Below are 11,339 nucleotides of genomic sequence, written 5' to 3'. Positions count from 1 at the left end.
CGTTCACTTGCCCACTGTGCGGTGTTGTGCTGTTGATTGCGATTCCCTGTATCAAGTTCATCATCGTAGTCATTTGACTCTGAAGTGATGCGATAGCACCATTGTTTGCGTCATTATCCTTTTTTCTCAATCTTTGATCGCTCTCTCTCTAGTGCTCATGATTTTTAGAGATGCGATCAAGAATGTTCTTGGCCTCGTCATATGTTTTTTCTAGCAGACCACCAGCGGCTACCGCATTGGCAGCGGTTTGCGAAGCAGGGTTTAATCCGTGATAAAAGATCTCCATTTGCAAGTAGTCTGGTAATTCGTTGTGTGGACAATCCTTTACCAGCCTCTTAAACCTCACTCAAGCATCACTGAGCGATTTGTCCATGTCTTGTTCAAAATTGCTTATTAATTTTCTTCTTCTGGCATTCTCAGTTGGAGGGAAATATTTCTTCATAAACTTCTCTACGACTTGTTCCCAAGAAGTAATCTCCCCCGGTTCGAGAGAGTACGCCCATTTTCGTGTCTGATCACACAGAGAAAATGGAAACAAAGTTAGTCAAACTTTTTCGGTAGAGATATTCGGGAACACAAAAGTGTTGCAGATTTCTATGAAGCTCCAGAGGGGGCGTGTGGGTCCTCGCCACACCTTCCTCCAAATTGCCCAGCAGTCTGGATCATCTGCAGTATCACCGGTTTCATTTCGAATCAGGATCCATCAAGAGTAGACCTCATGATTCCTGGGGAGAAATCGTAGAGGTTTGGCGATGCATAGTCCCGAATGGGCCTATTACGATCGTTTGCCAGTAAGATTGGATTTGCCATGACATTGTTTTCATTTGGTGCTCCGTTTCTAGGCTGCTCCACCATGTTGTCTTTATCTGGTTATGGTTGTTGGAGGCTATTTCTCAGTCTTCGTCAGAACATCCTCTCAGTCTCAAGGTCGTAATTCACCAGAGATCGAGAGCTGCAAAGAAATCAGAAAAATTACCGTTAGCACACTGAATTGCCGAAGTCCCCGGCAACGGCGCCAAAAACTTGATGCATTATTTTATGTGGTGAAATTATGAAATGAATTGCGGTGATGGATATGCGTTGAGCAATAAGTTTTCTCAGCAGAATCCAAGTATAAATCCCACTGATTTTCCTGGTAAGTCCAGGGTCAAACTCAGGGTCTAGGGAAATGGTATGCAGTGATAATTTTTAAGAAGACTTTGCGGTAACCAATAATCAAAGAGTTGTTATTGGGTTGTTGTTTGTGGTAATAAAAAGTATGCAGCGGAGTTACGAAAAGAGTTGATAATATAGAAGATGCGATGAATATGTGGGGAACGGGTTGAGAAGAGGTTCAGCTAACACTTCTTAGGATGCGTTCATGTTATGCAACCATGCAACACACATACAATAACAAATCATCTCTCAACGCAAATGCTACGGCTTTTAGTTCTATAACGCATGCGATATATGCGATAAGTCTATAGGACCTACACATAAGTCTCTATTCTTATTTATGCGATGACAAATGACACACACACAAACAAGGCGACCGCATAATATCATAACCTATCTCTAGCTTATGCAGATCTAATTTTGCTCTCTCGAGTCTAGATTCTAACCTAACTCTCTCAAGTCTTAGATTCTTTCTTTAGACTCTCTCTCGAGTAGCTCTAATGTTACACTGTTCTTCTCTACTCTGTTGAAAAGATAGTCTCGCTCCCGCGAGAGTCGACCTTCTCTCCGCTTTTCCACGCCTCTAGATTCTCTCTCGAGCTGACCAGAGCGATCTTCCGACGTCTCTTTCCTTCTCTTGCTCTGCCTTTGAAGTAAAAGAAAAGCTACTTCTATCTAAGGAAAAATTATCTAACTGTCCGAACTCCTTCACTAAAGGTTGCCTTCGGTATTTATAGAGCTTCAGGGTGAAAAGTTGCTTCTCTCTTTTGATTGCACTGATGTGATAGAATTAATTCTCTGTCTGATGCGTCGAATATTTGTCACCGAAAAGTTGAGTGTACTTGCTACAGTAGTTCATTAACGACTTGTCAACTTAATTCGGAATCGACCGTCATCAGCTTTCTGTTCCATCGTGATTTATTATGCTTTTCACCAGATGCGCCCATCAAGTTATGCCAGCTCTATGCGACAATCCTTCTTGAGCAGATAATTGCGAGCACAAGTCACCGCAAAGCCTTGGGGTAACGCTGCGTTCGACCGTTGATTTCTTGTGATCGCATTTTCCGCCTTGCGTCAACGCATATTCTGCACAAAAATACATAAGTTAACTGTTTTCATTCGATGGACGCCTGCGACCGCAATATTATGAACTTAATGCTTTTTGGACACAATTATATATATTTTATCAACGCAAACCTTCATTGTTTAGTAACTTAGCACTGTAATAACGTGCATTTCTGCCCGTTATCAATTCTTAGATCCCAAATTAGACGAAGCCCCTAAATGGTAGGTTTGAATCGACGACCTGACTGCACCCATACAAATCAAAGGACTGCCTTCAATGGCAGGAGTTCCCAACTCACTTAGGATTGAGGTCATGTTACCTATGGTTATCCTAGTGAAGTGAAGTCTCTGTCATGAACAGTGTTATATAACGAGACATTAACACTTCGTGGTAAGATCTTATATAAACTCTTTGTATAGGACGTCCCTGCTCACATGTCCCCAACATAAATGATCAGGACCAGACCATCTGTGACAAGTCATAACACTTGTGACCATTCCACAAAGCGAGCCGCGTCCATAGCGTTACCAGGATAAGGTTTCCCTCCTTTATCCATTTACTATAGACCATTTTGGTTATCACTCAAGACATGATCCACTTGTTATGTCACCACATACATGCTTGAGTTACATATAGATAACCAGGGATTTTATGTTTATTAGTTTGTGGTAAAGCAAATAAAACAAATAACCGAGCAAAATACAAGATGTGAAGTAAACATCATATATTAACAATGCAGGTGTTCGTATATACTGTTTACAAAACTACAGGACATGAGACTTTAGGGCATCAACCCCAACACTTAGTTCGCAGTCTAAGGATTTCGTCGATCCCGGCCTCAATCTTTGACTTGAGCATTCCGTCGGTTTCAAACTCAGTGCAACGACTCTGATCTCTGCCCTTATTGGCTTCGATCTTAGTACGCGGCCTGAGGACTTCGTCGGTCTCAGCCTTAGTCTTTGACATGAGTATTCCGTCGGTTTTCAACTCAGTGCTCTAACAGCTCTGATCTCCGCCCTTTATTGGCTTCGATCTTAGTACACGGCTTGAGGACTCCGTCGGCCCCAGCCTCAGTCTTTAGCTTGAGCATTCCGTCGGTTTCCTACTCAATGCTTTAACGGCTTTAATTTCCGCCCCTGATTGGCTTCAACCTTAGTGCGCGACCTGATTTTGCACAGAAGGCAAAGCTTGGTAGACCGAATGTAGAACCTGGTAGATTGGACTTAATCTACAGATGAAGCGAAGCAAGGAATATCGGATTTGACTGAGCAGTAGGGGCAGAGGTAAGAGGGCCAAACTTGATCTCACGTCTGAGGTGGAGCTAGACGGACCAAACTTGATCTCGCATATGAGGTGGAGCCAGGTAGACTAGACTTAATCTTAGATATGAGACGAAGCCAGGCGGACCAAACTTGATTTTGTATATGAGCCGAAGCCATACCAACATTTTTGGAGAGGGAGCGAAGCTGCACCAACATTTTGGGAAGGGAGTGAAGTTGCACCAACATTTTGGAGAAGGAACGAAACTTACTTGACTTTTTTTGGGGAGGAAGCAAAGTTGTGCCAACAGTTTGGAGAATGAAGGAAGTTGCACCAACATTTTGAATAGGAAGCGAAGCATCCAAACCCAACTTTGAAAAGGAAGTGGTGAAGCCTCCGAACTTAAAGATGGAAGAGCATCGACAAAGCCTCTAAACTTGAAGATGGAGGAGCATCGACGAAGAATATAAACTTGAAGATGGAGGAGCATTGACGGAGCCTCTAAACTTGAGCTTGAAGTATCGGCGAATCCTCCGCACTTGAGTTTGACAAAACATTGGTGAATCTTCGGCATATGAGCTTAAAGTATTAGCAAATCCTCCGTACCATCGGTGAATCCTCCGCATTTGAGTTTGACTTCGCAACTTTAAGCATGAAGATGACAACACAAAGCCTATAAATTTGAGCATGAAAATGGAGCATCGATGAAGCATTTGAACTTAAAGATGGATAAGCACTGATGAAGCCTCTGAACTTGAAGATGGAGAAGCATCAATGCAACCATCAAACTTAGAGTTGTAGAATCAATAGTGCAACCCTCGAACTTGGAGATAGAGAAGCAGCAGTGCAACCATCAAATTCGTAGATGGAGAAACAGTGGTGCAACCATCATAGCAACAGTCTGATCCTCGAACTTGGAGATGAAGAAGCAGTAGTGCCAATGTCTTTGTAGAGGACGTGGAACTGCAACAACTTTTGGAGAAGAAGCGAAACTACAGGGAATAATATTTTTTTAGGGGAAGCAGGGAAGTCACACCAAACTTGAACTTCAAAGAGGAAGCAACGAAACATCCAAACTTGACTTCAACGAGGAAGTGGTGAAGCCTTCGAACTTGATTTCGAAGAGGAAGCAAAGCGCCATACTAAACTGTAGGAACTCTTATACAAGAGTACCTATGAGCAGAAGTGGATCTTTCCAATTCATTGTGACAAAATTTACACATATACATTCAAACATACAGATATGCATTGGAAACGTTAAATTACTGACATGCTTTAAAAAAATTAAAAAAACAAAAGACCGAGAGACTTACCAGTTGAAAATTTTCTTCAGAAAACTCGATCTCACCGTGAACGAACTCCTCTCGCTCTTTCTCGTCCAACAAGCAATCGCCCAACAACACCACGATCATCTACACGAATAGTAGCGCACAAACAACAGGCAACGAGGATGACACCACCACTCGAAGCCCTCGGTATTCTTAGAGTGAGAATCTAAATGGTGGACTTTGATGGAATTGGTAGAGGAGAGGAGGAAATACTATCGCGTACTTCGAACAAGTAAGTGGGAGAATGAAGAGACTATCGTATAGTCGAGTGCTTGAACATTTAGTGTGGGGTACGCGATCGTGTAGTACAAGCTAAGCGATCATCTATGAAAAGGTAAGCTATCGTTTAGATACGCTCAGGCGCTAAGCAATCGTCTAGTGAAGGTAAAGGATCATTTAGGAAAACAGGGGCGATCGTTTAGGAAAGCGCGGGTGTGCAATCGTTTAGTAAGCGAGCGCCATCGTATAGGGGCTCAACACTAAGCAATACAATGCCTATCACACCGTGAGAAATTTAGCATGTCTTATGCAAAATGAAAACAATTTTCATTTTATTCTTCAGTTACTAAAACTGAATTGAACTTACCACTAATGCACAAATTCGGAGAAAATGTAGGCATATTATCTCATAACTGCCCAATTAATAAATTAATAAATATAATCATATTTACTGGACTGAACTTGAAGTTTCCTTCAAGTTGCCTACGTAGCCTTTATAATGACAGGGATCAAGTCGTAATGTAGTTCACAATTTTTTTTTTTGCCATTCACCTTTTAAGCTCATGCGGGCCAAAAGAAACACGTAGTTTAGGCTCTTGCGATAAGGAGCTTCTACATTTAAACTTCAGAAGCTCTTATTATATCATAGCTTTGACCATCATCTTCATTTGTATGATTCGCCAATATGATGAGCTTTGGATTTACCATCAAGAAACCTTCTATATATTTATATCAACAGATAACTTTCTTTTCATGCATGAAGGGACACGAACATGAATCTTCTCATCAGTGTTTTTTTATGAAATGGTCTTACCTTCAAAGTTTTCATCTTTCTTTTATGTTGATTGCTTTTCATCTTAAGACGATCAAAAGCAGATGTTGAAGGTTGATCTTTCTTTGATATGAAGATACTTAGCTTCTTGAAAGCTGAAGTTCGAGTTGCAATAGACGTTGGACATTGGCTTTCTTCTTCTATTGTGACCATACTGAATCTTTGGAAGACTGAAGATCGAGTAGTTGAAGGCTTGGTATGATCGAAGACATAAATTCTTTGCTCAATTTCTTTTAAATCATCAACTTCTTCAGTAGTTATATGATTGTTTTCGAGCTATGCTGACAACGTGACATCCAATAACTTCTGATACTTCATCTGGATGATCATCGGGGAAGCCTCTTGTGAGAAATTCTACCAAAGTAACCGACCGTCGAAGTTTAGGGAAGTCATTGTCTTCTTCTTTAGCAGGCTTATACTTCCATACAATCTTTTTGCCTTTCTTTTTATGAGTCTTGTTCCTTCTTCTATAGCTTCGATAAGATCAAGACTCTTTTCTAGTGGAATTTGGTTGTCTTCTCTTTCGACGAGTCACGAGAATCCACCCTTTGTCGTTATCTTCCAAAAACTCATATTTCTACTGGGAGTATGTCGTTTGAATCTCTTGATGGAACCAAACAAATATAGGCTCTCAGGTTCCAAACTGGATCATGCTTTCTTTTTTATCATAAGACTCAGACGGTGTTGGAACACTTTAAGTCGTCACTACTGTGGCATGATTTGTTTGAGCTACTTCATCAAGATCCAACTCAATCTTCTTTTCACGAATTAACTTTAGAATCAACTTCTTTAGCACGAAGCACCTTTCAACTGGTCGCTTGCAGTATTTAGGATCATTTACTTTTCCTGCTTGTTCTGGTCGCTTGCATTTCGGCAGCTGAATAAGTTGTTTCTCTAGCAGTTGCTCCAACATATCTGCCACATCAGAGTTAGGGAATGGATAATCCTTCTCTTGTCTTTCTTTAAAACTTGGACGATGCTTCTCGCCGTAATTGTGTCTTCTTTCAATTTTTTTTATTTTTCCTTTGGAGGAAAATTTCAGCGAAGTCGCATTAACGACCATAGATTCTCTTGTAGCACTACTCACGATCTCTTCAGTGAAGGAAATTGAACACGAGGATTTCCATGAGCAGTAGAAAGATCATTCCAAATTACAATCATATATGAACTTTACAATTACAGTCATAAATAGAAACATACGGTTATGCATTAATTATAGAAATTATAGCATGATAATACATAAGATCAAGGACAAAAGCTACACACTTTTGTAGACTCATCGTCAAGCTCCTTGATCACGAACACCCGAACACAGCAACGCCCGAACGCTCTTCCAACACGAGTGCTACACTACACGAACACCACGCACTCGAACTAAGTGATCGCCTTGGTCACGAACACCTCAAACAACACGAACACCACACTCTCGAACTAAGCAATCGCCTTGGTCACGAACACACCAAACAACACGAACGGCCTCCACAAAACCTCGACGGTGTCGAGTTAAGTGTGACACCACCAAGAAGGCTACCTTGGTATTCTCGGTGTGAGAATCTAGAGGGTGGGCTTTGTATGGACTTGGTTTGAGGCAGAAGACCAGAGGAAATACAATCGTGTAAACGATTGAGCAAGTGGGAGATGGCAGAACTTATCGTATAGGTCAATGCCCAATCGATTAGGAAAAACTAAGCAATCGTCTAGCAAAAGCTATGCCATCGTTTAGCTCATCGCTTAGCTAAGTGTCTATCGCCTACAAACACTCCACGATCGCTTACTTTACTCCAAGTTGTCGCTTAGTAAATCCTATTTACTTGACAGCTTCCGTGAGAATATTTTCAAGAGAGGAAATCTCTAATTCACAAAATCTAAAGCTTTTTACAAAACCTACTAAAATTAGGAAAATATTCTTCATTTTATCTCACGGTTACCATGAAACCACTAATAACCTCCCACTCAATTGGTTATTAGAGAAAAAGATAGAATTATCCAATAGTTAATATTATTATAAATATAAATGATAACTAACTTACCATACTATATTAATAACCAATAGTTTTAATATTTCATCTCATGAAACATATAAACCACAACTCTTTTTCTATTCCATGGAACTTAATGTAAATCTCATTTACATTAATCCTCCAATAGATGTATCTCATACATCATACCAATCATATCATATATAATTGAATTACCTTTTGTCAATTTGAACATTTCAAATTAACACCAAGAATTGATCCTCAACTGAATCTATTGAGCTACCAAGAGGACCTTATAGACCTGTAGCTCGAAGCTCTAACGGCACGTGAATAATTGACTAAACTCTTTGGTCACGAGATCTATCATCTATTAACTGTCAGGCACTCCACTAAAGACCGACAGCTGAACTCTCCTTACCACAGATAGATTATGTGTCCATCTTAACCAATAAACAGCGCGACAACCCTTCACAGAACGTTCGTAAGTACAGCTCGGCCTGTTGGGATTGATGTCCTAATTCTCCAAAGTCTCGTTGTTTGTAATGATACACATTGTTTTTATGAATAAAATAATTGTTATTTCATTCTGGCATTTACTGTATCCAATAAACAAAGATCCATGGTTATCTTATGTAAACTTAAGCATGTATATGTGATATACAAGTGGATCAAGACTTAAGTGATAACCTAAAAAGGTTTTTAGTATAAGGATTAAGGTGGGATACCTGATCCTTGTGACACTACAGATACAACCTGCTTTGTAGAGGTTTGTAAGTGTTGTAAACTACTACAGATGGTAGATCCTGGCCATTCATGTGAAGACGTGCTAGCAAGGGTGTATTATACAAAGAGTTTGTATAAGACCGGATCACGAGAGAACTAGACGATGTATATAACGCAATTGATACTAGAGACTTACATCCACCTAAACGACCATAGGTGACACGACCTCAATCTTGAGTGTTTTGGGAACTCCTGCCAGCCAAGAACCTAAAACGAATCAGACTAAAAAGAAAGGTAAGGTGTTCGCGATTTCAAAGGGCATCCAATCGGCAGCGTTGGGAGATAAGAAAATAGGAAAGTTCGTATCTTTAACTTCATTTTATTTTCCTATAGGGAATCATAAAAGCAATGAAGTAAGTAATCTAAGTAGCACTAAAACCCTTAGGCATGAAAGCGATAATTCATTTTTTTTAGGGCGGTCCTTTGACTAGTATAGGTGAGAGTGGCCAGATTGTCAACTCAACATGCCTACCTTTTTGGAGACTTGTCTGATCTGGGAGCTAGGAACTCATTATACAATATGGAATTCACTTCTTCCTCAAAACAGAAGTAAGTAGAAAGATTGCTCCCTTAAGGGCTGATTCTGGGGCTTGAACATAGTGGCCACAGCTTCTCTTTGGAAGAGATGACTCAGTCATAGTAGGACTTATGTTCATTAGAGGGATCAGTGGTACTTAAGAAGTTAGATGTAACTATAGGAGCATAACAGTTATTGACCGAATTGTACTTACGAGCAATATGTGAAGGGTTGTCGCGTTGTCGCACTGTTGATTGGTTAAGATGGACACATAATATATCTATGGTAAGGAGTGTTCAACTGTCAATCAATAGTAGAGTGCCTGACAGTTAATGAATGGTGGATCCCGTGACTAAAGAGTTTAGTCAGTTATTCATGTACCGTTAGAGTTTCGAGCTACAGGTCCATAAAGTCCCCTTGGTAGCTCAATGGATTCAGTTGAGGATCAGTTCTTGGTGTTGATTTGAAATGTTCAAATTGACAAGAGGTAATATTTCATACTATATTTATACTAACTTATCATACTATATTTATAACCTCTAGAATGTATAGTGCTTCATTATTTCATCTCACTGGAATACCATACAAACATCATAGCTCTTTTTCTATTCCATTGGTCACTTAATGTAAATCTCAATTTACATTTAATCCTCCATAGATGTATCTCATAATCATACTGATCATATCATATAATAATCGATTTACCTCCTTGTCAATTCAGTTTGTGGGCCATTCGTGTTGTTGGGGTGTTCGTGACCTAGGCGATCACTGAGTTTCTAGCGCCTGGTGTTCGTTCAGATGTAGGTGGTGCGCGTGTGGTACGAGCGTTTCCAGGTTGCTGTGTTATTGTGTTCGAGCGTTCATGATCAAGGAGCTTGGCGATAAGGTGTTACAAAGTGTGTAGCGATTTCTCCTTGATCATTTTTATTAGTCATGCTGTAAATTTTTGTATTAATGCATAACTGTATGTTTGTGTTTATAACTGTAATTGTAAAGGTATATGATTGTAATTTTGGAATGATCTTTTTGTTGCTTATGGAAATCCTCGTGTTCGATTTCCTTCAAATGGTATCAGAGCCAGGTTGCTCTGATATCTAAATTACAAGTTTGTTTTTGAACTTCTTTTATAGTCTTGGTGGGTTTCTGCATTTGTATTTAATTGTTAAGCACATTTGTGGATGGATTTGATGAATGTTTTCGAGTTTGATTGCCTTTAGTTAAAGCTTTCCTTAATTACAGAATGTTAATTTGTAAGAGCCCCTGTGTTTTTGGGTGTATTAACTTGCAATCGAGTCTGTAATTCAAAGAGTTTGAATTAGTTAAGTCGTTTGTGATGAAGTTTTGAAGCATGGAGATGCGGTTTCTCAACGAGGAAGAAGACCAAGCATTGGTGTATGCCTAAAGTAAACGATCGTTGGATTTATCTAAGCAATCGTGTAGTTTTTTCTATACAATTGTGTAGTATTTACTAAACAATTGTGTAGTATTTACTAAAAAATCATTTAGCTAATGCTAAGCAATGGGGTAAATCGTTTACTCTATCGCGTAACGTTGGTTGCTCGATCGCGTAGGCGTTGGAGGTAGACGATCGTAGTGGGAGCATGTGATGTTCATCGTTTAGTAAAAGGCGCATGCTAGACGATCATGTAGTTGCCAAGCCTACATGATCGCCGTATGCAAGTGGAGGCGCTAGTAAGCGATGGTGCTTTGCCACATCGTAATCGTTTAGACGATCGCGTAAGGCATGCGTTGTTAAGCGATAGAGCGAAGTGTTTTTTTATCGTGTAGACGATCGCGGGGAGTTAGTACATGAGGGTTAAGACCGTTGCTTCACCTAGACGGTTCAAGACCCGGTTCGCCTGTTTGAACCGGAGACTCCTTGTTTTTGTAATAATTAGCTTTAATTTGTGTTTTAAGGCAATTTTACCTGGTTCATCAAATTTGTTTATTATACATGTTGATGTATGGTGCTTATATGGCAAAGTGTTTGACATATAGTTTAAAACCACCTTAAATTGTGCAATTATTCATGCATCATGTATTATAAATGTTATAATATAACATGAAGAAATTACTTGAAAGCATACGCATGCATCAAGAAATATAAGAGTTATATTTTGCATGCAGTGAGCATTATCATGCATCATCTTTTTATTATGAGTGTTATAGTCTAAGAGTGAATGGAAGCCTGTTGTTGCTT

The sequence above is a fragment of the Benincasa hispida genome, chromosome 4 (assembly GCF_009727055.1).
Source record: "Benincasa hispida cultivar B227 chromosome 4, ASM972705v1, whole genome shotgun sequence".
In the NCBI taxonomy this organism is placed as follows: domain Eukaryota; kingdom Viridiplantae; phylum Streptophyta; class Magnoliopsida; order Cucurbitales; family Cucurbitaceae; genus Benincasa; species Benincasa hispida.
This window is presented reverse-complemented; position numbering follows the sequence as displayed.